The following is a 25000-nucleotide window of genomic DNA, read 5'->3' as shown; positions in this document are numbered from 1 at the left end:
TCCCTGAAGAAGAGTGAGACCTCTAATCACATATAAAATTCTGTTCATTAACAAGACGCTATGCCTTTGAAAAATTAATCTCTGAAGAAATGTTCTAAAGAATTCAATTTCAATAATACGGTTAAATATTCAATCGCTTTGTTTTCTACAGGATTCGACAAGGACTTTCATCTTGTTGGCTGTTAAACCGAGAACCAACATCTCTTCTTCATCCATTTGGGAGACAACACTCCGAATTCCAGAGGGTGGAAAAGTAGATTATGAGGTTGCGAGACAGCCATTTCTTTCCTAAAACTGCCCCGTGCTATATAAACTCCATATAATTATGTTTTTCTGTACAAAAATGAGGCCCATCAACGCTCTCTAAGGGAACATAGATTTTGAGTTGAATTTTGATTACATTTGAATGACAATGATGAAATAATGAAAACAATGGAACCTACATTGCCACACACACACATATATATATAAAAATTTATATGTATGTATGTATATATATATATATATATATATATATATATATATATATATATATATATATATATATATATATATATAATTGGACAAATGGAAAAATAAATATTGTATACATGGAAACGTTTGTCATAAATATTGTATACATATATGTTATACATATATACATATATGTATATATACATATATATAATTGTGTGTGTACGTATGCACGTGCACAATCTCACTCGTATGTGAGCGTGTGGCTAGAATTGTGGGCACATGACATATATACAGACTTACGCACACCGATTTACGACCACATAAGTGTGGGGAAAAAATCCCACTTCAGAACTATTAGTGACCAATCGAGAACGAGGTGACGCTGGACGGACGGCAGCCGTTCGTTCGATAGGTGTTCGTGTTCATTTCTCATCAGGAGAGAAAGAGTGCAATCGCAAGTCCTTCAACCTAAACGAGAGGAGAGGAAACGAGAAATAAATATTAGGAAGAGGAAGAGAAGAAGATAAAATCCATTGGAGAAAGGATGACAGTGGCGCTTGAAAATGAGAAGGGGAAATGGCAATAATGTAGAGAGGAAGATGAAAGAGACAAGAGGAAGAAGAAGAAGAAGGTGAAGATAAAAGCCTTTGGAAGAAGGGGAAAACTGGTCTTGGTAAACGCAAGGAAATGGCAATGAAAAACAAAAGGGAATAACAAAAGAGAAAGGAAATGACGCGAAGGAAACGGCAAAGCGAAACAAAGGGAATACGAAAAAAACGAAGAAAAGAATGGCAATGGGAATGTTTTTATACATCTACAAAAAACAGACAAAATATAAACAAATTATATAAGTCTAAAAATAAATAAAACAGAAAATAAAACAAATATCTTTAAACAAAATTAAAGACAGATTTGTGCAAAAATAGAACGGAAATCTGGCAACATCGCAAGAAAGAAGAAAACGGAAAGAAACCGCTGAGGGAAGGACGGAGGGAAAGGAAAAGAAAGTTGTTGCAAGGCGCAAACACAACAATACTTCCCCCTCCCCCACCCCTCCCCTCGCCATTCAAACCTAAATATAGATTCACAGAAGTCGAGCGCAGCCATTGCAAGACGCCGCCAGCCCTCCAGGCCCATTCACAAATGAACCACGACAGTTTAGCTTTGAACAGACGAGCGCCGAAGTCCAAAAAGTTGCCCGCGGGCGCAATAATTTCACTGATCCCTCCCACAAACACGTCATTCTTCATGGAGCCTCTCCCCTCGATTTGACAGCGCGAGCAATTACTTTGGAATGTGGCGAGTCTGTGCTCCTACTCACGTGTGTGTGTGTTTGTGTGTGTGTCTGTGTGCGTGTTTGTTTGTGTGTTTGTGTGTATGAGTGTTTGTGTGAGAGACAGGAGAATGTGACGTATTCTTAACAAATATGCATTACACTAATACAACTGCACAATTTTGCAAGTCTCTATAATTACTGTAAATAATTCCATAGCTGAAATTGTCTAAACCAGAATTGCTTTACAACTCGCCCACTCAGGAGAATTTCTAAAGCACAGAAGTCGTGCATAAACAAACATTGCCCGAGGGTCAGTGTATGCTTGCTTGAAGCATGCCCACACTCACGCACACTCGTTCAGTGAAAATACCTGGCAAAAAGAAGACCCTCTCAGTGGGAAAGAAACTGGTCTAGCGTCCTTGGAAAAGGAAATCGCCTTGAAAAAAATGTGAAAGATTTTACAAACCATTAAGGAGTGGAGAGAAATGTTGAGCATTCTTTCCTTATCTATCTGAATCTATAATAATAAAATCCAAGTGTCTCATTCTTGTTTGTCCGCCACGGGTGGGGGTGAGGTAGGTAGGGGATCAGGAGGGTAGGGGAGACATAACACATCCAACCACCTTCTGCAAACCTGTTTGTCCACTCCGAGTGAGGGCGGGGTAGGTGCGAGATCGGGAGGGTAGGGGAGACATGATACATCCACCCTCCTGCAAAACTGTTTGTCCGCTCCGAGTGGGGGCGGGGTAGGTAGGGGATCGGGAGGGTAGGGGAGACATAACACATCCAACCACCTTCTGCAAACCTGTTTGTCCGCTCCGAATGGGGGCGGGGTAGGTACGAGATCGGGAGGGTAGGGGAGACATGACACATCCACCTTCCTCCTGCAAAACTGTTGTCCGCCCCGGGTGGGGGCTGGGTAGGTAGGGGATCGGGAGGGTAGGGGAGACATGACGGGCAGCGCCGGGTTCCAGTGAAGCGTAGCGCACGCCATCCAGCTCGTTTTACATAAAAGAGAATAAACCACTGCGTCACCATGGTAAACACTTTAGACAAATTCTTTTCTCTCTCGATTTTGTAAGTAGGAGATACAGGTGAAGCAGAGACCTCGATCTTATTTATCATTTACATTGTCTGGATTTTGGAGGCACCTGGAACTGCCCTATTATTAGCAAGGGATATCGTAGGTCGCCCATGAATGGTCAGACGATGAGTTTCAGTCCGTTATTGGAAAGCAAAGTTATAGCTTAAACACTGAATAAGTTTTTAGCGTTATTATTATCAAATGCGTAAAGTATTATCATCTGGCAAATTATCTTTTCATGGTTTATAATCACCGATTATAATTTGCCTGAAGTTATATACAGAACATTAGTTTTTTCTTGTATAAACTCAGATTCGAAATCGTATTTAACTCCAATAAAACAGATCCTGGCACTTTTGATTCCGGAAGACACAAACCCCAAAGTTTCACAGTAACCGAAGGTTAAGGGTTAATTTCATGACGCCACACCTAAAAAAAAGCCTCAAATTTATTGCGAGAAAACTAACATTTGTAGGCATTTAAGCAAACAATAAATAACTGACTACGACGAAGCGCAAGATCACAAGCACTTACAGTATATTGCGACTGGGTAATTTTCGCTGACTTTTTGTAAAAGAGGGCGGTTTCATAATGAGCCAGTATTTAAGTCTAATTTTTCTCTCTTTCTCGTCTTTGCATATGTTAGTTTCTCTTGTTCCTTTCACTGTTCAGTTATTTATTATTCCCTTTCTCCAACCCCAGCTATTCCCTCACTTGCTTTTGTCGCCTACTTATTCTTTGTTTATTCTTTTCGGACTTGAAAGCATTTTCATAGAAAAGGGAAAAATCTTTCCATAAGTTTGCTCAAGAAATCTTCAGACTTGGCATTAAACGCATTTCAGATCCATGGATATTACTAAGCCCTCTTCAAGGCCACAGCTTTTGCAAAGCACCTATCAAAAACAAAACTATTACAAAGCACCTTACCAATCCAAGGACATTACAAAGCACCGTACAGATCCAAAGATATTAAAAAGCACCCTTGAAACTTACGGGTTTTACAATGTACATTTCAAAATCATGGCAACTCCAAAATCTATGTATTTTACGAAGCAGCTTTCAGGTTGATGGATTTTAAAAGCACTAAAAGAATCGACGGACTTCCAGACCATTGTATAAAACCATGGGCATTACAAAGAGTCTTACAATATTATCTTTACAAGACACCATTCGAATGACTGAACATAACAAGCATTGTTGAGTTCCAGGAACCACACATGCTATCAAACCGAAACCGACGAGTCGAATTTTGCAGAGAAAAATGGGTTAAATTATATAAAAACAGGACTTGCAATAATATTTTTATGTATGTATGTATACATACATACATACATACATATATATATATACATATATATATATATATATATATATATATATATATATATATATATATATATATATATATATATATATATATATATATATATATATATACATACACACATATGGGTGTGTATGTATGTATGAGTTTGTGTGTGAGTGTGTGTGTGTATGCAGATAACTTTTTCTTTTAAGGTGAAGGTGGGTTGGACCTGAAAGGATGTAAACTTCAGGTTTCTCGGTACATCTTTTAGGGATGAGGTTGCTATCCCTGAGCCCCCTTTTTTTTTTTGATCATATCATATGTTGGGTGCAATTGTGAGAGACAACCTCGGCACGAACTTGGCTCCAGCAATCGCCAGCTGAGTACTGTACAACTCAACCAATGGACCCACTGACCCATCCCTAATTCAGAGGGATGGCAGAAATCTATTAAATCTAATCAAGGTTTCAACTCGAGAACACTGAGCTACTATGTCATTTATATATATATATATATATATATATATATATATATATATATATATATATATATGTGTGTGTGTGTGTGTGTGTGTGTGTGTGTATGTATGTATGTATGTATATATGTATATATATTTATATACATATGTATAAATTTTGTATATATATAATTTTATATATATACACACATAGATATATATGAATTCATAAATTTATATATATATATACATATATGTATATATATATACATATATATATATATATATATATATATATATATATATATATATATATATATATATATATATATATATATATATATAGATAGATATATACAATTTCTTTATGGTGTATGACACCTCAACTGTAATGAACCCATCTCTCGTTGACTACATTAATGCTTGGTGGCATTTCTTGTTGATGGGTCTACATGAATTTAGTTTTTGTGCTTGAATACTGGTTTTGGTGTAAATCTAAACCTGAATACTTGTCATTTATTAGAGCATTTTCAAAAAAGCTGTATAAGAAAATTGCTCAATATGACATGCAAGTTAGCAAAAAAAAAAAAAAATTACACAACTGTGGAAAATGTTCTCTATAAATGTCGTGTTACCGGTAGGTAAATTTTGTTGGTATTATGGAATGCTACAATAAACTGACTTTATAGTAATATATGCTGTAGTTTTGTGTTATGTATAACGGCTATTGTGCATTAAAACGTAAGGATAAGAATATTTGCTTGACTGTTTAGTTATACTGATTATATATTTTTGCCCGGCTGAGTAAAATTAGGTTCCATGTTATGATAACCATTTTGGTTTTATTTTGAGGTCGAATATATGTAATTTATCGCAGACGTTCATAAATTCAAATTAGAAAAAATTAGGATTCAAAATTGCAAGCTGATTTCAGCTAAGAACATGTATCTAAAATTTGCCATGAAAAATGTCAGTAAAAGATATTGTAATAGCTACGCGTAATTCAATTCCACAGCGCAAAATTACGATATATTAACTTTCCAATAGCATGCCGGTAATTGCTTTTATGTCAGCATTTGAGCAGTAAAACATCCATCATTTTTGACAAAAAGTGCTTAGTAAATATACATATCAAAAACTAATTCCACTTATCACAGCGGTAATTGTATTCCTTTATAAGATAAGCTCGAGACAATGGATCAATTTAACCTTTACCTACTTCAGTCAAGATAAAGAAGTTATATTTAAATAGGTAATGTGCAGATGTAATTGATGTGTAATAAATGTTACCTTTCTTTTTGAAATTATAGGCGCAATGGTATATTTACATGATGTTTGTGCACACTAGGTTCCGCTTAGTGTAAATGTGATGAACTAGTGAATATGCCTAAAACCAACTTTTTTGGTAAATTTGACAAATTAACCAGTTAATAAATCTGCGGTTAATTTTGCATATTTGTTAACGTTAAATCGCTTTATAGTATATTCGGTTAGACTAGGACAGGATTTGTCAAGTTTATGAATAATCGTGCCATTTACGAATATTTACAGGTATTTGTATGATAACCTGTTTATTAAGATTACTCTGATAGCTATCTATCGAGATCAAATGCATCTACATAATGTGTGTGTATGTGTGTGTAAGAGAGAGAGAGAGAGAGAGAGAGAGAGAGAGAGAGAGAGAGAGAGAGAGAAGGGAAGTCTTGAATTACCTCTTTCATTATGTACTCTTAATTAAATCAGACGTGAAGAGAAGTTTCCTCTGCTTGAATTACCTCGATTCTCAGGCAAGGTTACTTTCAAGTGTATCACTGCCTGCCTTTATGCGACCTTTATCCCCCCCGCCTTCTCTCCCGACCAGCTCCTGTTAATTAGGTCTCGATTAAGTGGATCGAGTTTCGACGTTTTGTTACCTCTCCCGAATCAGCAGTAATTAAACATCTCTCTCTCTCTCTCTCTCTCTCTCTCTCTCTCTCTCTCTCTCTCATAACATCATTCATTAACAGTGAAAGGGACGTAGCTGTAAAACTGGTCTGAAGGAAAGTTTGAACTCTTCGCTAAGGGAGTCCCCTGCATTTAGATAATCTCATTAGTGTGAAATTATATACATCTTCGAAGCTATTAAAAACACACACGCATATATATACACATATATATAATTATATATATCATATATATATATAATATATTATATATATATATATATATATATATATATATATATATATATATATATATATATATATATATATATATATATATATATATATATATATAAACGCGTACGCATACGTACAACGCTAGTGTAATATTAGTCTTTATAAGAATATAAAAACCGCAAGATGGAAAATCAGAAACTTGTGATTTTAAATATCCGGAATTCTTACCCTATTAACAGATTCTAAGCGCGGTGAAGAACGCTGACGAGTGCTTAATGCTTGTGACAGAGGCATTATAGGCGTAGTGGCTTAAATAACAATTAAAAAAAATCTGAAGGAAAGAGGTCTCACAATACAACCTGATTTTGTTTCGTTTGAAAATCTAAATTGTGTTATACATTCCAAGGATGCAGCTATTATATGTTATAATTTTGCTATAGTCTCTAGTAACACACACACATATACTGTATATAATATATATATATATATATATATATATATATATATATATATATATATATATATATATATATATATATATATATATATATATATATATATATATATATATATATATAATGTATATATATATATATATATATATATATATATATATATATATATATATATATATATAATAATATATATATGTGTGTGTGTATAACTGAATCACGAAAACATGGAAAGTGATGAATATATAAATATAAATAAAGACAAAATCCACGAAGTCTGCTAAGTAAAGGCCGATAAGTCGAAAGGCCTTGCAGCACTCCATTGTTTCTCTTTCCTTCTTGGATTTTGTCTTATACATATATGTGTGTGTATATATAATATGCATATATATATATATATATATATATATATATATATATATATATATATATATATATATATATATATATATATATATATATATATATATATATATATATATATATATATATATATATCATCTGAGCTAAACGTCAAAATTCTGATACAATGTACAAGTGCTTAAGGAAGATGCAATCACATCACAAGTATTAACAGGAAAGCTCAACTTTAGTCATGCACTATGTACCTACACATCAATGTATACAGACATAAATTTATCAAATCAATTATTAAAGTGAAATTTTTATGGATCAAGTATAATGTATGAATACAGTTTTGGTTGCTGGAAAGGTGTATAATATGAATAACAGAAATGTAACGTACTGAAAAAATATAGCATACATGTCACTATTAGTTTATTAAAACCAGTTTAGGCTGATACAGGGATATGATTAACTGTGTGTGTGTGTGTGTGTGTGTGTGTAAACATTAAATCAATAAGTTTATTGTAAAAGTAAGTCTGTATTAGAATTCTTTTGTTTTCCTCATTAATTAAAAATTCATATGGAACAATTGGAGAAAGAGTGGAAAATGAGTGTGGAAAATGTGCGCCTGTTTTTGAGCTCTCAGAAATCATTATCATTATTTCCGTATATGAAACCTATTCACATGGAACAAACACACAGGGGCCATTGACTTGAAATTCAAGCTTCCAAAGATGTTGGTTTCCACCTCCCACTGCAGACCCCACACTGCAGCAGTAACTGATCTTGATACGGAGCCAGTGATTTTTCATCGCCCTGTGGGAGACGGGAACTTGCGACATTTGAGTGGCATGCCACGACACTAACCACTATAGCAATGGAACGGTTATCATTATTTTGACATGTGTTGGAGATATTGCAATGAATGGTGAAAGTTTCAGTGTCAAAACAGAGAAACATTGTCGTGCTTCTGTTGTTTTTTTATATCCAAAATCCTCTCTTCTTAATAAATATGACTTAATATTTGTTCTCGATTTACAGTTACTCGTCTTAATTTCCTCATACTCTATTCTTATGTAAGCCAAGTTACTGGAAGGTTGATAGACTAACAGACCTCAACATAATAAGAGAGAGAGAGAGAGAGAGAGAGAAAGAATCTGTTTGGGAAAGCCGCATTAAATGTATCCCGCAGAACCAATAAGCTCAGGGCAATTGAATGCCCTTAAGTACGAAACAAACGCACGATTTCCTTTCGAAATGACACCTAACGAGGGCCATGAAATTGCGAGAACGCGATTAACACGACAGGGGAAAATAGTTTCCCTCACGGAGGAGGGGCAAGGATTAGGGAAACCACACGAGACGGGTTCCTTCCTCTCCTCGGAAGGAAGGAAGTGGTGACTACCTCCGTGATCCTTGGTGAAACACAGGGAATTTCTTAAAGAGTGAGAGAAAGGGAGTTTGCATTTATTCTTTAACTTATAGCTGCAAAGTAACAACCACACACAGAAATATATATACACATATATATATGTGTGTGTGTATGTGTGTTTGTATGCATACACACACATGCATATATATATATATATATATATATATATATATATATATATGTGTGTGTAGTGAATGTTTGTATATTTGTTTGTCCACTATAGAAATTCGAACCACATGACAGACCCAGAAAAAATTTTGCACATGGCTTCTATGTCACCCCAGGAAGGTTTATAACTCAAAATCAAACTCCTACCCCGTGACAGACATACAAACACAAACAAAGCAAAAGAAATTTTCGTTTTTAATCCACCTTTTCTTCAGTAACGTTCTGGGAGTCACGAATAGCTTGGGTGGAAAGCTCCAAGTTTTCTGGTGACGTCATTAAACTCCTCCCACTGCAAACCCTCAGACTACAGTAACTGACAAATGGGAATTTCCTCATTAATTCGTTAGTTTCTTCTTTATTTTTACCTTCGGAATTCGTTATAGCGACTGCTTCGTGACTTTACTGTGATGTATTTCGTTATAAAGCCGGTTTAAATGAGGTCCGGAATAATTGAAATATCATGCTTGGACACTCCAGTGGTTGACAGTTGGAATTAATTATCGTGCGAATTGGCAAAACACTTCAGTGCATACAGAAGATGAGTTTCTTTTCATGTTGCTTGGTACTGATTACCTGGAAGATAATGACTGAAAATTCTAGATTAAAACTTAACAGGAATTTAGATCATTACATTTGAAACCTCTTCCAAAACACTCTTGCAAAATCTACGTTGATGGAGGCTAATTGCATACAATGCAAATAAGGGTTAAATTAAGAAATGGCAACTACTGCACTTCGACGAACGTCGAAGCGCTCACAGCTTACACAACACGACAATTCGTACCTTATGCTGACGTAAGCATACACAGTAAGGAATAGTATTCCTGTCATTTAGGAAAATAATAATTATTGTTTATGGCTATACAGTAGAATGATAGATTTTCATTTTTATCTTTAATCAAATCGTATAATTACTTCAAAACAATAAATAACCGGTTGCCTAACATTCCTTCAAGAAGGGAAAGATTTTGTTTGATTCATGATTACGTTTTCACCAAGGGTACGAATTGACTGAGTTTATAGATGAGTATGGACATGCATGGCGATAATTTTTTCTAATGATCTGTGTAACTTTATACTTCATTCTATGATAAGGAATTTGATGTCATTGTAAAGATAATGAGTTGTAATTTATTATATTATGTAAAAAGGACCCTAAAACCAATATAAAGAATACGTATCATGAATTGAAGTTAGCTGTAAAGGAAAGTATTTCACCAATTTTTTTCTTAATATGAAACTGTTGCAGCAATTCACTTAATAACAGGAAAGAAATAAAAAGGCATAACAAAGTAAAGACTAAATATTTCTTATTAAAAAAAGATGTCTATTCTCATACAATGTTAATGAATGAGTTTAAATTAGAACTAAGGGGTTGGTTCATCTTTTTATGAACTGGACAGTGAGGTTTACTTTCATTATAGTAATACATATCATAAAAAAACATCATTGGCCTAGGCCTACACCAAATTGTCTGTATCACATGGAAATATTGTTTTAAATTTTTAATGTATGATTTGGACTTATAATGGCCTACAAATAACATTGAAGGATCTAACATTGAAATGAATAATGTCTATACATAATTTATTCATATTCTGATCAGAGTGTTTGAGATACTTCCAGATGAAATATAGAGGCAAACTGTCACGAAACTGATGCTGAGAGAGAGAGAGAGAGAGAGAGAGAGAGAGAGAGAGAGAGAGAGAGAGAGAGAGAGTTTAGGTTGTAATTTAGAGTTTTCTCAGGCAGCATCAGGGTTGGTCAGCACAACATATATATATATATATATATATATATATATATATATATATATATATATATATATATATATATATATATATATATATATACATATATATATATATATATATATATATATATATATATATATATCAAAGATCAAAGTCAGTGGCATTATTTGTGAAGCCTGTTTCCTTGCCGATGTTTTTTTTTTTTTTCTTTGCTTCTTGTTCTCTTTGGTTGTATAAACAAATAAGAAACCTCAATAAGAAAATTTTATCCGTAAATAATGCCTCTGATTTCATTATAAATTGTCGCAGAGAGGAGAAAATAACTCTATCAGCATTTATAAATACGTATATTACACAAACAAACAAACAACACGACACATACATACATATATATATATATATATATATATATATATATATATATATATATATATATATATATATATATATATATATATGATATTTGTATGTGTACATATATACATGCATACATATATATATGCACACACACACACACACACACACACACACACACATATATATATATATATATATATATATATATATATATATATATATATATATATATATATATATATATATATATATATATATATATATATATATATATATATATATATATATATATAAAACTCTTCCCAAAAGATTTACGGTTGCCCTATGTTAAGGGGAAGAGACATATAATGGGAAATAAACACATATGCACACATAAATATACAACTTCTGGCACCATTCACTCTATAGGGGAAAGTCGTATGTTTAAAAACAATACCATATTTCAGCGAGAGAGAGAGAGAGAGAGAGAGAGAGAGAGAGAGAGAGAGAGAGAGAGAGAGAGAGAGAGAGAGAGAGAATGCATTGAAGCATTAGTTTACAATATGTTATTTGTAGAACAAGGATGGCAAACTGATCTGCCCTATCCCCTTACCGGCCTTCGCTGATAGAAGCATGACGAAAAGCAAAGGAACCTGTCGCTCCTACCTGCTACACATATTTTGCGGAAACAGGTGAACTGACAAGTCCACCTGCTTACATGTGTGCGGTCCCTCTGATCTCACCGGAATTGTTTTCGAATAAAATACGATAGCGCTACAGTGATGTGCCGAATAGTTTTACTAGCAACTTTCTTCGCCTCGCCAGACTGTTCTGAATTGTAACTTGGGCGGGGAAAGGTAATTTAGTCTCGTCACTTGAAAAATGTATTGCTTCTCTATTGGCCTAAAGTGTAAATTGAGTTCCTGGCAGTTTTCTGAAAACATAAGGAGCTATTCTATTGGGGGCGGGGACGCAAAGGTTACATTACGCTTTACGAAATCGATGAAGGGGTAATGCAAAAGATTATCTTTTAAATGGAGGAAAGGAGTCCGTGTTCTAGGTATGAAGTGATTATAATCTTTTGGCTAAACTGAACGTCGAGAGGTGGTAAAACTTAAATAGAACTGACTTAGAAATTCTAATAAATACCAGTGATATGATCTTTATCTAGTGGTTTGTTACTTCTTTTGATGAAATGCGGGTAGAGGTCAGCCTCGCAAACGCTCAAGTAAGGGTTATAACAGCGGGAAACTTGGCCTGTACTCAAGTACTGGTAACCTTCTTCAGTTCACTTTGCTGGGGTCCCCTTTTCCTGAACCCTATACAAAGAGTCTTTTTGTGGCGAGCCCTTTCCTAAAACCAGAGTAAAGGCCACCCCATGTGGGTCATATTAATAAAATCCAAATAAAAGTCACATTTTGGGGTCACTCTCCAGAAATCACGTACTTATCACAATCTCGAGGTCACTTCCTTAATCCTAATAAATTTTCAATTCCGAAGTTCATTTCCCTGATATCCTAGCAAATCCTGTTTTTACGGTAAACATGTTAAAACCCACAAAACACCTACTGAAGGTTAAATTTACACAAAGTTTACTAGGAATGAAGAGAGTCCTTGCACAGGCGTTTTCATTGTCTTAACACAAAATGCAATTTATCTAAAAATTATTCTGTAATGACTATTTAGCCAAAGACAGAAACAATACTCACCCACGATGCACAAAAATTTAAATAAATAAAAAAGGACCGTGGGAACGAGAACAGTCTAAGCCTGACTAAAACTGACTGCTAGGAGCGTCTGGGAGAGAAACCTTGTGTTTCCAGCTAAAACTGTAGCTCGAATGAACACTCAAAAAAAAAAAAAAAATGATATCTTCGTTAAACCGTTTTTCTACAAAGAACAGCAATCAGAAACGTCTCAAACGACAAATATGCCTTAGGGCTCTGTCTAAGAGATGAGAAGTACCGTGGGGAGACAGTATGCAGAGTATCATGAAACTTCCCAAAAAGTACCCTGTAATGCCTCTGGCTTATTCCCTTTAATAACCAATTATCATTTACAAGTATAAGGCACTGCCATCGGAAACCACGCCTCCACCCAAATGTCCATCCCTCAACCACGATCGCCCAGGGGCAAATACCTCACACACACAGACAGACACACATACACACAAGCAAGTGCACATGGCTCTAGACATTCCCACGGACGCGTGCACAGAAGCGCAAACCCTTTCACGCTCTTCTGCTCGCCTTAAAATTAGAGAATAAAAGAGAGAGAGAGAGAGAGAGAGAGAGAGAGAGAGAGAGAGAGAGAGAGAGAGAAGTGGTAACGAGAAAGTCATTCGAAACGCTGTGTTTACCGACTCGCTTTTTGAAGGCACGAGACGAGAGACTTACTGTACATGACAAATGTCCTTCCAAATGACAGTTCTCCGGAGCACCACCGCTGTGCTCTGGTCTCTCCTTATTAAGAAATAAAAAGAAAACTCTCGCTTTTTTTGTAGAGTTCCCGGTCGTGCTTGGATGTTTTTGTTCTTGTTGTTGTAGCCGTTGCTGTTGTTTGTTGTTGTGACGCGGTATATATGCGCTCATACCGTCGCAAATGGCAAAAACGATTTCAGGTAATGGACTTTCTTTGGAAACGACTCGTACCTGTGATAGCGCGGTTTTCTCTTTCTCTCTCTCCGTTATTAGAGCTTTTTTTTAAGATTAATTTCTCTTGTATGATTTGTTTTGTTCTTCACTGTTTAGAGATGGGTGCGCATTTACTGTAGTGTGGACAGACAAACGTACAGACATACTTTACATAATTTACAAGAAGCTTTATCAACTGAAATGATTCAGAAGTAAGAAACTATGATATAAATTGGATATGAAAGAAAACAGATGAACGTGGCAACCCCAGCATTTGTGAGAAACACATATAACAAATTTTTCTAAAGAAAAATTCGAAAGATAAAATAAATGGAAAAATAAACATGAACATTATATTTTTGTAACCACACATTCTTCGTGGAATTTTGAAGCTCACTGACTTGTAAAGATTTATCATTTTCATATTACGAAAAAATATCAGGTCACTTTCTTCTTGCAAAGAATGAATCGACTTTAATTACTTCTGAGAACTGCAGTGACAGTGATTCCAAAATGGAAAAAAAAATATCGAACAGGTTTCAGTAGAAGCGAAAGCAAGGTAATAATAAAAAACTTACCCCGTTGAATAGACAAACATAAATTTTAGTTATACTGTTGCCAGAGAAATAGATTATTTAATCAATACAAACTAAACCCATTCTAAGGATATCAACACTTACTCATTAACTGTATCAATTATCCTGTATATATATATATATATATATATATATATATATATATATATATATATATATATATATATATATATATATACATACACAAATATATTTATATATGTATGTATATATATAAATATATATATATATATATATATATATATATATATATATATATATTCATATATATATATATATATATATATATATATATATATATATATATATATATATATATATATATATATATATATATATATATATATATAACTTTGACATATATGAAATTAATTCCCTTTGGGTGTACGTAATTCTCCAGGTAAATTGAATTCTTTGTTAAGGGGTGTGTGTGTTTAAAATCTGAGCATAAAATCTCACCGTGTATTGCAGACAAACGCTCATGTACATGTGTATGTGTATATATATATATATATATATATATATATATATATATATATATATATATATATATATATATATATATATATATAAATTTGCGCGTTCTTGAAATAAGTGAAAAAATAAGGAAGAGATCAACAATACCCACAATATGCACTGTTATTACAAAGTGATTGATGGCAACCGTCGAATGAGACAAGGAAATGAGTTAAAACAACATTCTGTAGTTCCTATGCAATTTTAAAAACAAATCTCTGATTTTTCTACATGACAACTCAAATCACACTCGCGCAGAATTATACTTAACAAATATATATATATATATATATATATATATATATATATATATATATATATATATATATATATATATATATATATATATATATATATATATATATATACATACAAGGAAATGAAGTTCCAAATTATTACTGTGTGTGATAACGACGACATCTGACAGCTGTCATATGTATATAATATACACGAATCGGAATCTAATATACCTTTATCTCGATATCACTAAACATGCGATCAATTTCGCCGCCTCTCGATTATCATAATCTAGGTGGTCCATCAGATAAATCAGACAATAGTTAATAATTCATGTTTTCTTCGTTATTTCGTCTGCTTTCTTCTTCTTTGAATTATGAATAAGGTATTGAAGACTTTTGCCTGTTAGAAATACAGGTTCCCAAAGAATGAGATAATATCAGTTCTGTTTGAAAATACCTACAGGAAAGACATTCAGTTTTAATTTATTCATGGTGATTTTCTTTCTTTCTCTCTCTCTCTCTCTCTCTCTCTCTCTCTCTCTCCTCCACTTATTTATTTCCTCACGTAGTAAGTTCGGCAAAGTTTCGGAATTTGAGATAAATTCTTGAACAAAAGAGAAAATAGTTGCAAACGGAAACGGAATCAACAACAAAGATTAAACTCAAAAAAAGAAAAATCACTACTCACCAATCAATGTCGCAACATTTTCAACAGTCTCTTGACCATGAACCTGCAAAAAAAAAAGCAAAAAACCATGAAAATGAACGTTTTCAACTTGAAATTTTTAACATTACTGCAATATTTATCTTAATATCGCTCCAGAAACTAAGTGAAAATCCTTTAAAATTAATGTCTTTAACATTATTGTTTTAATAACATTACAGAAATGACTGTGAAGACAGTAACATCGACTCTATGCTTGACAAATGAACCTCCTGATTATGTGTTTGATTGATTAAGAGGTGGCTGCTAATGAAGCGCTGTTTATACCTCTTCAATAATCCTTTGAAAGTGAACAATGCACTACAGTAAATTAAAATTTTCAACAATCTCTTGACCATAAACCTGTGAAAAAAGAAATAAACCACGATAATGAACGTTTTTAACTTGAAATTTTTAACATTGCTGCAATATTTATCTTAATTTCGCCCCTGAAACTAAGTGAGAATTCTTTGACATAATGTCTGTAACATTATTGTTTTTAACATCACTGAAATATTCATGTTAATCTTGACTGTGGAGATATCAACATCAACTCAGTGATTATCAAATGAACCTCCTGAATACGTGTTGGACTGATTAAGATATGTCTGCCAATGAAGTACAGCCTATACCTCTTCAATAATCCTTTGAAAGTGAAAAGTGTGGTACAGTAAATAAAAAAAAGGAAAATTAAAAATAAACCGTACAGCCATTAAATTTACACAGAGACAGTAGTGAACCAAAATCTCATACAAATCGTATCTATGAAGGAAACAAGAAGAACCCTTAATTAACAGGAGCTCTTAAGGTTAGCGTGGCCTTCTAATTCTAAATAAGTATATTCGCCTTCTACTACGAACAAGGTCACAACTCTGGCCCACACCGCCGGCCCCCCTATAATCCCCATTTCGTTTTGAGTGCAATGATGTATTTATGTTGTCATTGTTACTTTAAATGATATGGAAAACTAAATAAATGCACAGAAAATCAGAGGAACTTTTTATATGTTAATATATACTTGTATGCACATACACGTATGTGTATACAAAAACACCTCTCTCTCTCTCTCTCTCTCTCTCTCTCTCTCTCTCTCTCTCTCTCTCTCTCTCTCTCTCTCTCTATATATATATATATATATATATATATATATATATATATATATATAAAGAGAGAGAGAGAGAGAGAGAGACGCCCTTTGTGCTAAGCGGCGTTGGAGGCGATAATGACGATATATATTCATACTTGCGTCTGAGGTCGCTAAGTATATTTAAGACTTAAGCCACTGTCCTCTATTAATTCTGTCGTAATACTAAAGAATTCGGCGCAGGGGTTTGTCTGACATCTCACTCATGAGGACAGCGTGAAAGGACTTTGTTTTTCGCGTGGAGACGAACCTGCAAAACAAAAGGAAACGAGTAAAAAATGCGCCGAAGTTTCTTCGGCGCAATTGAGTTTTCTGTACAGCGTATAATGCTGTACGAAACTCTCAGGCACGGTCCATGAACTCTCAGCCGCGGCCCATGAAACTTTCAGCCATAGCCCGGTAGTGGTCTGTCTTGTTGGCACCTATAGCGGTGCCAGACGCACGATCATGGCTAACTTTAACATTAAATAAAATAAAAACTTCTGAGGCTAGAGGGCTGCAGTTTGGTAGTTTGATGATTGGAGGGTGGATGATCAACATACCAATTTGCAGCCCTCTAGCCTCAGTAGTTTTTAAAATCTGAGGGCGGACAAAAAAAGTGCGGACGGACAGACAACCATCTTAACAGTTTTCTTTGACAGGAAACTAAAACTGCAATTCCTTAAAGTAAATTTGATTCCCTTCTCTCGTATTCAGCATCTGCATTCTGATTCTCCCTTTCTCTACGGACAACATGCTTTAGGCATTCATTTTTATGCACCACAAACACGACAATGCAACATGTGTCAGAGTTCCAAAGTTGCAAATCACCTACAACAACAGCCGGACTTTACAGGCTGCGTTTTGAGCTGTACAATTTCATACCTGAATGCGTCCAGCATATGCTAGTTTTGTTATCATACTCTAACCTTTTTTTTTTATTAGTTACAAATTGTCTGTTTTGTGCTGTAGAAGCTAGTCTCAAAAGTCTATAGACTTTTTAGTTGGTTTTATTTATATCTTCATTAACATGTTATATTTTATTTTTTTAAATGCATTGTGATATACAAGAATTTTCATACATACATACAAACACACACACACACACACACATATATATATATATATGTGAATATATATATATATATATATATATATATATATATATATATATATATATATATATATATGGTTGTGCGTATATTTATATACACAACCTATATAAATGTACGAGCGTATATATACATATTATATATATATATATATATATATATATATATATATATATATATATATATATATATATATATATATATATATATAGAGAGAGAGAGAGAGAGAGAGAGAGAGAGAGAGAGAGAGGAGAATTATGTAATGAGGGCATTCAGTATCTGAATCATACCGTTTACGCTCCCATCGGCTTTAAGATAATTGTAAAATACTTAGATATACTGTATGTGTTGGCCTGGTAATTAAGAATCCTAAGGACCTAAAAAAATCATCTTCACCAGTTTAAATAAAGTACATATCGTTTCTCTGCCAGAGAGGAATAAGTAAACAAAAATGTGTTAACAAATGCAGTAACCCGATCAGCGTATCTCTCGCCGAATATGGATGTCAAAAAAATACAATAACATGATAACTGAGACTCCTGGCAGTAACTAGAAGGGGCGGCGGTCCCCCGTCCGACAGGTTCGGCCGCAGTTAACCTGCTCAAAAGGAAAAGGGAGTTTCTGGAGATATCGGATGGTGTTATCGACACCAGAAAATGCAAATAGTACAGGGATGTTTCCGCGTGTTCACAACCGCATTATATGATGTTGCATGTTATATAAGATTTCACCCGCTGTACTTTCTAGTGTCCGGGGATTCCGCTTTGATTTACACCGGAGATAATCTGAGACAGTTTTACGGATAAAGCCGAAATGCGTTGCTGAACGTGAAAGTAATAAGTTTTTTGCTGTCTTGATAACTTGGAAAAAACTACAGGTGTTTATTTTACTTTTAATTTATGTACTGTTTTTCAATTTATTTTCTTTCAATACAATTGAACAGACTTAGTCATCCCATCATTATTGCGTTGTTCTTAGCCTATTCTATTCAGTTACAGTGACACTACACTATAGGCATAGCATAACTCCAGGAACACATTAATTACACATTAACTTCAGTTACAGATTAACTTCAGTCACACGTAATAAATAATCAAGTGAGGCACCTACATGTAATCAGCAACAGACAAAATCTCAAGGCATATTGATACTAACCTTTAATTTTTCCCAGCTACTGTACTTTCACATTGCTTTTGATGGAAAATTCATGGGAACATTCTATTTAAAACCTTTGTTAGCGAAAAATTGTAAGAAAAATATGTCATAATCCTTAATTTTATCATAAAAGTATTAAGTAGCCGTGGAGACGACACAGCCTTCCCTCAGGCCTATTTTCACTCCAAACTAGTCCCTCCCCTGACAACATATTCTCACACAGTCTTTAAATTCCTATCAACCAGTTGCCACCTCCCTTCTTTTACGTGCCTGGACTTTTCAAGCCTGGACTAGATAAAAGCATTTGATTGCCAATTCCATAATCAGAGATGAGGGGATACCGTCGATGTGAATACAGTTTCTTTACGGCGTTCTTTCATAGGACCCCAGTTAAGGTGCTTCATACTTCTTAATTTTCATCTATTTCTAGAAGTCTACTCCCACATAACTGTCCAGCACCTCAAACTTTACCTGGCTTCGATTTCCACCTCTCATTTCAGAACAAATCTATTACCCGAGTCCGGTGTAAGTCTGGAAAATTTTATGCAACAGTCACTACGTCAAAGTACTTCAATAATAATAATAATAATAATAATAACAATGGAGAAGCAAATCCATAGTTATATATATATATATATATGTACATATATATTTAAAGATAAATCAATATAGATAGCTTTCAATTTTGTTCGGTTCCCTTTTCAATCTTGAAAAGGGAAACCGAACAAGTTCCCAAAAGCTATCTATACTGATTTATCTTTAAATTTATGTACATATACATAACTGTGGATTTGCTTCTCCAATTGAAAACTCATGCTACTATGAGCATTTTTTGAATAATAATAATAATAATAATAATAATAATAATAATAATAATAATAATAATAATAATAATAATAATCTACATTCCGTACTCTTTGGCAAACAAGAGTTAAGATCATGCGAAACACTCAGTAAATCAGATGAAAGACTTCAATCTCATCTTTGACTGGAATATCCGATGCACGAGGTGATCCGATGTTACGCATCGCGATCTTCGACTGAATAGAAAAGAAGGTTCTGCTGGTGGGAAAGTAAACAACATTCTTTGTGTGATACCATCAGTCTATCTTACCTGCGTGAATGAATGGAACAAAATTAACACCAATTTCTTTTCTCTCTCTCTGAAGGGATTACCTCACATTTTGTAACTACACGGACACGTGGATAACATGACAAGGGTAGTTTTTGATTTGTCTTGTATCCTTTGAAAAGTAACATGAAAATTACATCATTTCAATGCATTGTTGTTACAGCTTTAATGCTTCTGTTAATCCTCCTATTTAATTGGCAAATGTCACAGGATATCTCTTTCATTCAAAAGTATATTAAAGTCTAAGTAACTATTAAAACACTGTTTTAGAAAAAACTCTGTCTCTCTTTCACTCTATTTCTTTCTCATTTAACGCATGTAGTTTATAAAAATCCATCCATATTAAATACTGCACTGATACTGACTGCCTTCAAACATATATATATATGTATATATATATATATATATATATATATATATATATATATATATATATATATATATGTGTGTGTGTGTGTGTGTGTGTTTATATATATGTATACATATACATGCATTTTATGTATGTATATATATATTTGTGTGTTTGTTTATCCATACATATGCATACATTATATACACACACACATATATATATATATATATATATATATATATATATATATATATATATATATATATATATATACATAAATAAATGTATAAGTAAGTGGCTTGAGTATACATGTATGTGTATTGCACGCCATAGTTATTCATTAAAAAATCCCAGACTAAATATAAGCCACAAGCAATGAAAATAATCAAATAATAAAAACAGGAAAAAATATAACAAAAATTAAAATTGAGTTTAATTTACTTTCTGATAAATTACACAGTACAAAAAGCGAACAAAAAATAACCGATTAAAAAGAACATTAGCTTTAGGATAAAATGCACAACTTCAGAAAAAAATACAGAAAAATCCGTAAATTTAAAATATAGAAAAGAGACAAAAACGAAATGAATGAAAAAAAGAACTCGCCCGCGAGCACCACCACGGAAAATTATGACAGAAATCTTTTGAGAAAAAACACTTTCTCCTAATAGCTCCGTGCTCAGTGAAGTGAGAAGTCCACCATCCACCACAATGCAGCAGAAAGGGAGAACGAGAGAGATGAATGGGGGAAAGAGAAAAGAGGAACGCGTTGAATGGGTGATGGAGAAAGGATGGCGGAAGGTGGGGGACGGGGGGAGAGGTGAAGATGGATCTACACGTGTTCTATGAGGAGGGAGTTACTGGCTGGCAGATGCCATATGTTGCATGGGGGGAAGGAGGTGGTAAGGGGGGGTGTGATGCACATGGCCTACCGAAGGCATTATTGCAGGTAAGACCTGACTCAGCAGATATATATATATATATATATATATATATATATATATATATATATATATATATATATATATACTGTATGTATATGTGTATGTATGTATATATATATATATATATATATATATATATATATATATATATATATATATATATATATATATATATATAGTATATATATATATATATATATATATATATATATACGTATATATATAAATATATATATATATATATATATATATATATATATATATATACATATATATATATATATATATATATATATATATATATATATATATATATATATATATATATATATATATATATATATATAAATGTCAGTACTTGGATGATACCCATCAAGAATGCCATACGCATTTGGAACAACCTACTCCAAAAAAGAAAAGGAATGTAGAAACAATATAGAAATGAAATTATAAACATTTATCTAACCTAAAAAAAATAGGCGAGGTATTATCTACAATTTCCTTCGGCCTTCTTACCATTGCAAGCTATTTTAATGTATATTTTTTTTTGCAGATCCTCCAAAATACACATCATATACACACAATAGGATCTCATGAACACAAACGCCCCAAAACGCACGCAATTCCCAAGGTTTCAATCATGCAAGGCCACAGGGAACCAACGCCCCCAAAATAGGCGCTTCCAATCAAAATCCCTGCCAAGATCAACTGAGCTTCCAACACGAGTCCTCGAACTTTGAAAGCGAGTCATAACCTTGGTGAAGTACGGTCGTGGGAATTGAATTCATAAAAAAGAATACGAAAAAGAAGATAAACTGGCTCCTAGCCTAAATTGGCCAATCCAATTCAATACGAAGAAAGAAAAAAAAACAGGAAAATCGTGGTTATACTCTATTCCCGATGGCCTTAGGATATGCTTCTTGATTGTTCCTTGACGGAATTTGTTCTGTATTATGTTTGGCGTTTTGCAGACTTCTGCAGTTTCAGGTAATACTCACCATGAGAACGAATCAAATAGAAAATAAAAATAAAATGAATTTCTCGTCAGTCATGGCTGAAGGGAGCCAAAAAGAGAGTGAAACAAATGAATGCCAACAGATGCTTAAAAAAAAAATTCTTTTCTGAATGTATTTTTTAAATCTACATAAAATATCAACTTAGTTTTCCTTTTCCACCTACCTGTTAATAGGTATCTCCATTATTATGTATAATATAGATATTCAATATCTTTATCAATATCTTATCGATCAGGTACAATTCCACTTTATTTAAAAATGCTTATATGTCAGAGATGGTACTTGAAAAATTAAGCCTAAGTTTGGTTACCTTTTGTACATACTGATTGGCGTTTTTTCATGACCTCCAAAAAACGAAAACTTTTATTTTATCTTCTATATATACAAAGAAGATATATATATACTGTATAGTTGTGTAAGAAAGCAGTATTATGTATATGTTGGAGAATATCTTGTGCATTTCTCAAACATGCGACTTCATCTCTTTACATATATATATATATATATATATATATATATATATATATATATATATATATATATATATATATATATATATATATATATGCATGCATATGTATATATATAGTATATATATGTATGTATATTTATATATATATATATAATATACTATAAATATCTATCTATATATATGTAAATATATTATATATGTATGTATGTATGTATGTATGTATGTATGTCTGTATGTAATTATCTTGGCCAATAATATCTGTACAAACATGACCAGTTTCTTGATCTCATCCTCGTTTACTCTCTCTCTCTCTCTCTCTCTCTCTCTCTCTCTCTCTCTCTCTCTCTCTCTCTCTCTCTCTCCGCTTTCACCCTCGATGAAAAATGAACAAGCACAGGTAAACGACAGCGCCACACGCATCTGTAACCATAATGTTCCCCCTTATAAGATCGTCTTGTGCCGAGCCGATTAGAAAGGCGATCTTACCTGTCGATGGCGACAGTTGGTAATATCATTTTGCTAGTCCGAAGTCGCGGTAATACCCGTTTCTCTGTACGGTGAACCTTTCCCATTTCGAAAACTTGAATAGAAATGTATGGAAATACATACCAACACGAGTCAATCTGTGAGTTAACACGCCACACACACACACACACCCACGCACATACAAACACACACACACACGCAAACACACAAACAACCACACACTCACACAAACTCACACACACACACACACACACACACATATATATATATATATATATATATATATATATATATATATATATATATGTACCTATATATGCAGTATATATATATATATATATATATATATATATATATATATATATATATATATATATATATATATATATATGTATATATATATATATATATATATATATATATATATATATATATATATATATATATATATATATATATATATATATATATATATATATATATATATATATATATATATATATATATATATATATATATATATATATACTGTATATATACAAATAATTGCACCTACAATCAAACACGCACACTCACACACACAATAATATATGTGTATATATATAAATATATATATATATATATATATATATATATATATACACACAAATATAACCAATAGTCAACCCCTTGGGCACCTATGGAGAATAGCGAGACAACAGTCACTGTAACAAGTAATGTTTAAAAGCTAATTAATCAGTACCGAAAACTTCCTCAACATCAACCTTTTCATAGACATGCGCAGAGGGCTCATTAAAAAAAAAAAGCATTGATTTCCTCCCCATCGCACTCAGTTCTATCTCTCACGCACACTCGCGTTTCCAGGATTTTCAGGCCATTAAGCTAGTTTCTTGTTGGATGGGTCGGCACTCTGCTGGGCCCGCGTTCGAGTCTCCGCCCGGCAATGAAGAATTAAACCTAATTTATTTCTGGTGATAGAAATTCATTTCTCGGTATAATGTGTTTTCTTTTCCACAATAAGCTGTAGGTCCCGCTTTGCTAGATAACCAATTGGTTCTTAGCCACGTAAGATAAGTCTAATCTTTTTCAAGCCAGCCCTAGGAGAGCTGTTAATCAGCTCATTGGTCTGGTTTAACTAAGGAATACTTAACTTTTTTCTACCTGCTCTTTTATGATATCCACCCAGTTTTTCTGGTATTTCAAAAGTTCAAGCGAAGATGTGATGCATTACTACCCTAATACTGTTCTCCTTTTATTTTAATACATTTTCATCTACTTATTTATTTGTTTTTCTTT

At 33.2% G+C, this 25000-nt stretch overlaps 1 long non-coding RNA gene across 1 annotated transcript in view; it reads right to left on the bottom strand.

The window, feature by feature from the left end:
• The window catches only part of LOC136849705 (uncharacterized), a 626170-nt gene that overhangs the window by 62233 nt on the left and 538937 nt on the right, over positions 1-25000 (bottom strand). The window contains exon 6 of the long non-coding RNA XR_010856389.1: positions 15898-15940. This is a non-coding gene — a long non-coding RNA (uncharacterized lncRNA). The remainder of the gene's footprint in view (positions 1-15897; positions 15941-25000) is intronic.

This window comes from Macrobrachium rosenbergii, chromosome 21 (assembly GCF_040412425.1).
Source record: "Macrobrachium rosenbergii isolate ZJJX-2024 chromosome 21, ASM4041242v1, whole genome shotgun sequence".
Taxonomy (NCBI): Eukaryota; Metazoa; Arthropoda; class Malacostraca; order Decapoda; family Palaemonidae; genus Macrobrachium; species Macrobrachium rosenbergii.
Note: the sequence above shows the minus strand (reverse complement) of the source record. Positions and strands in the feature narration are given on the sequence as shown.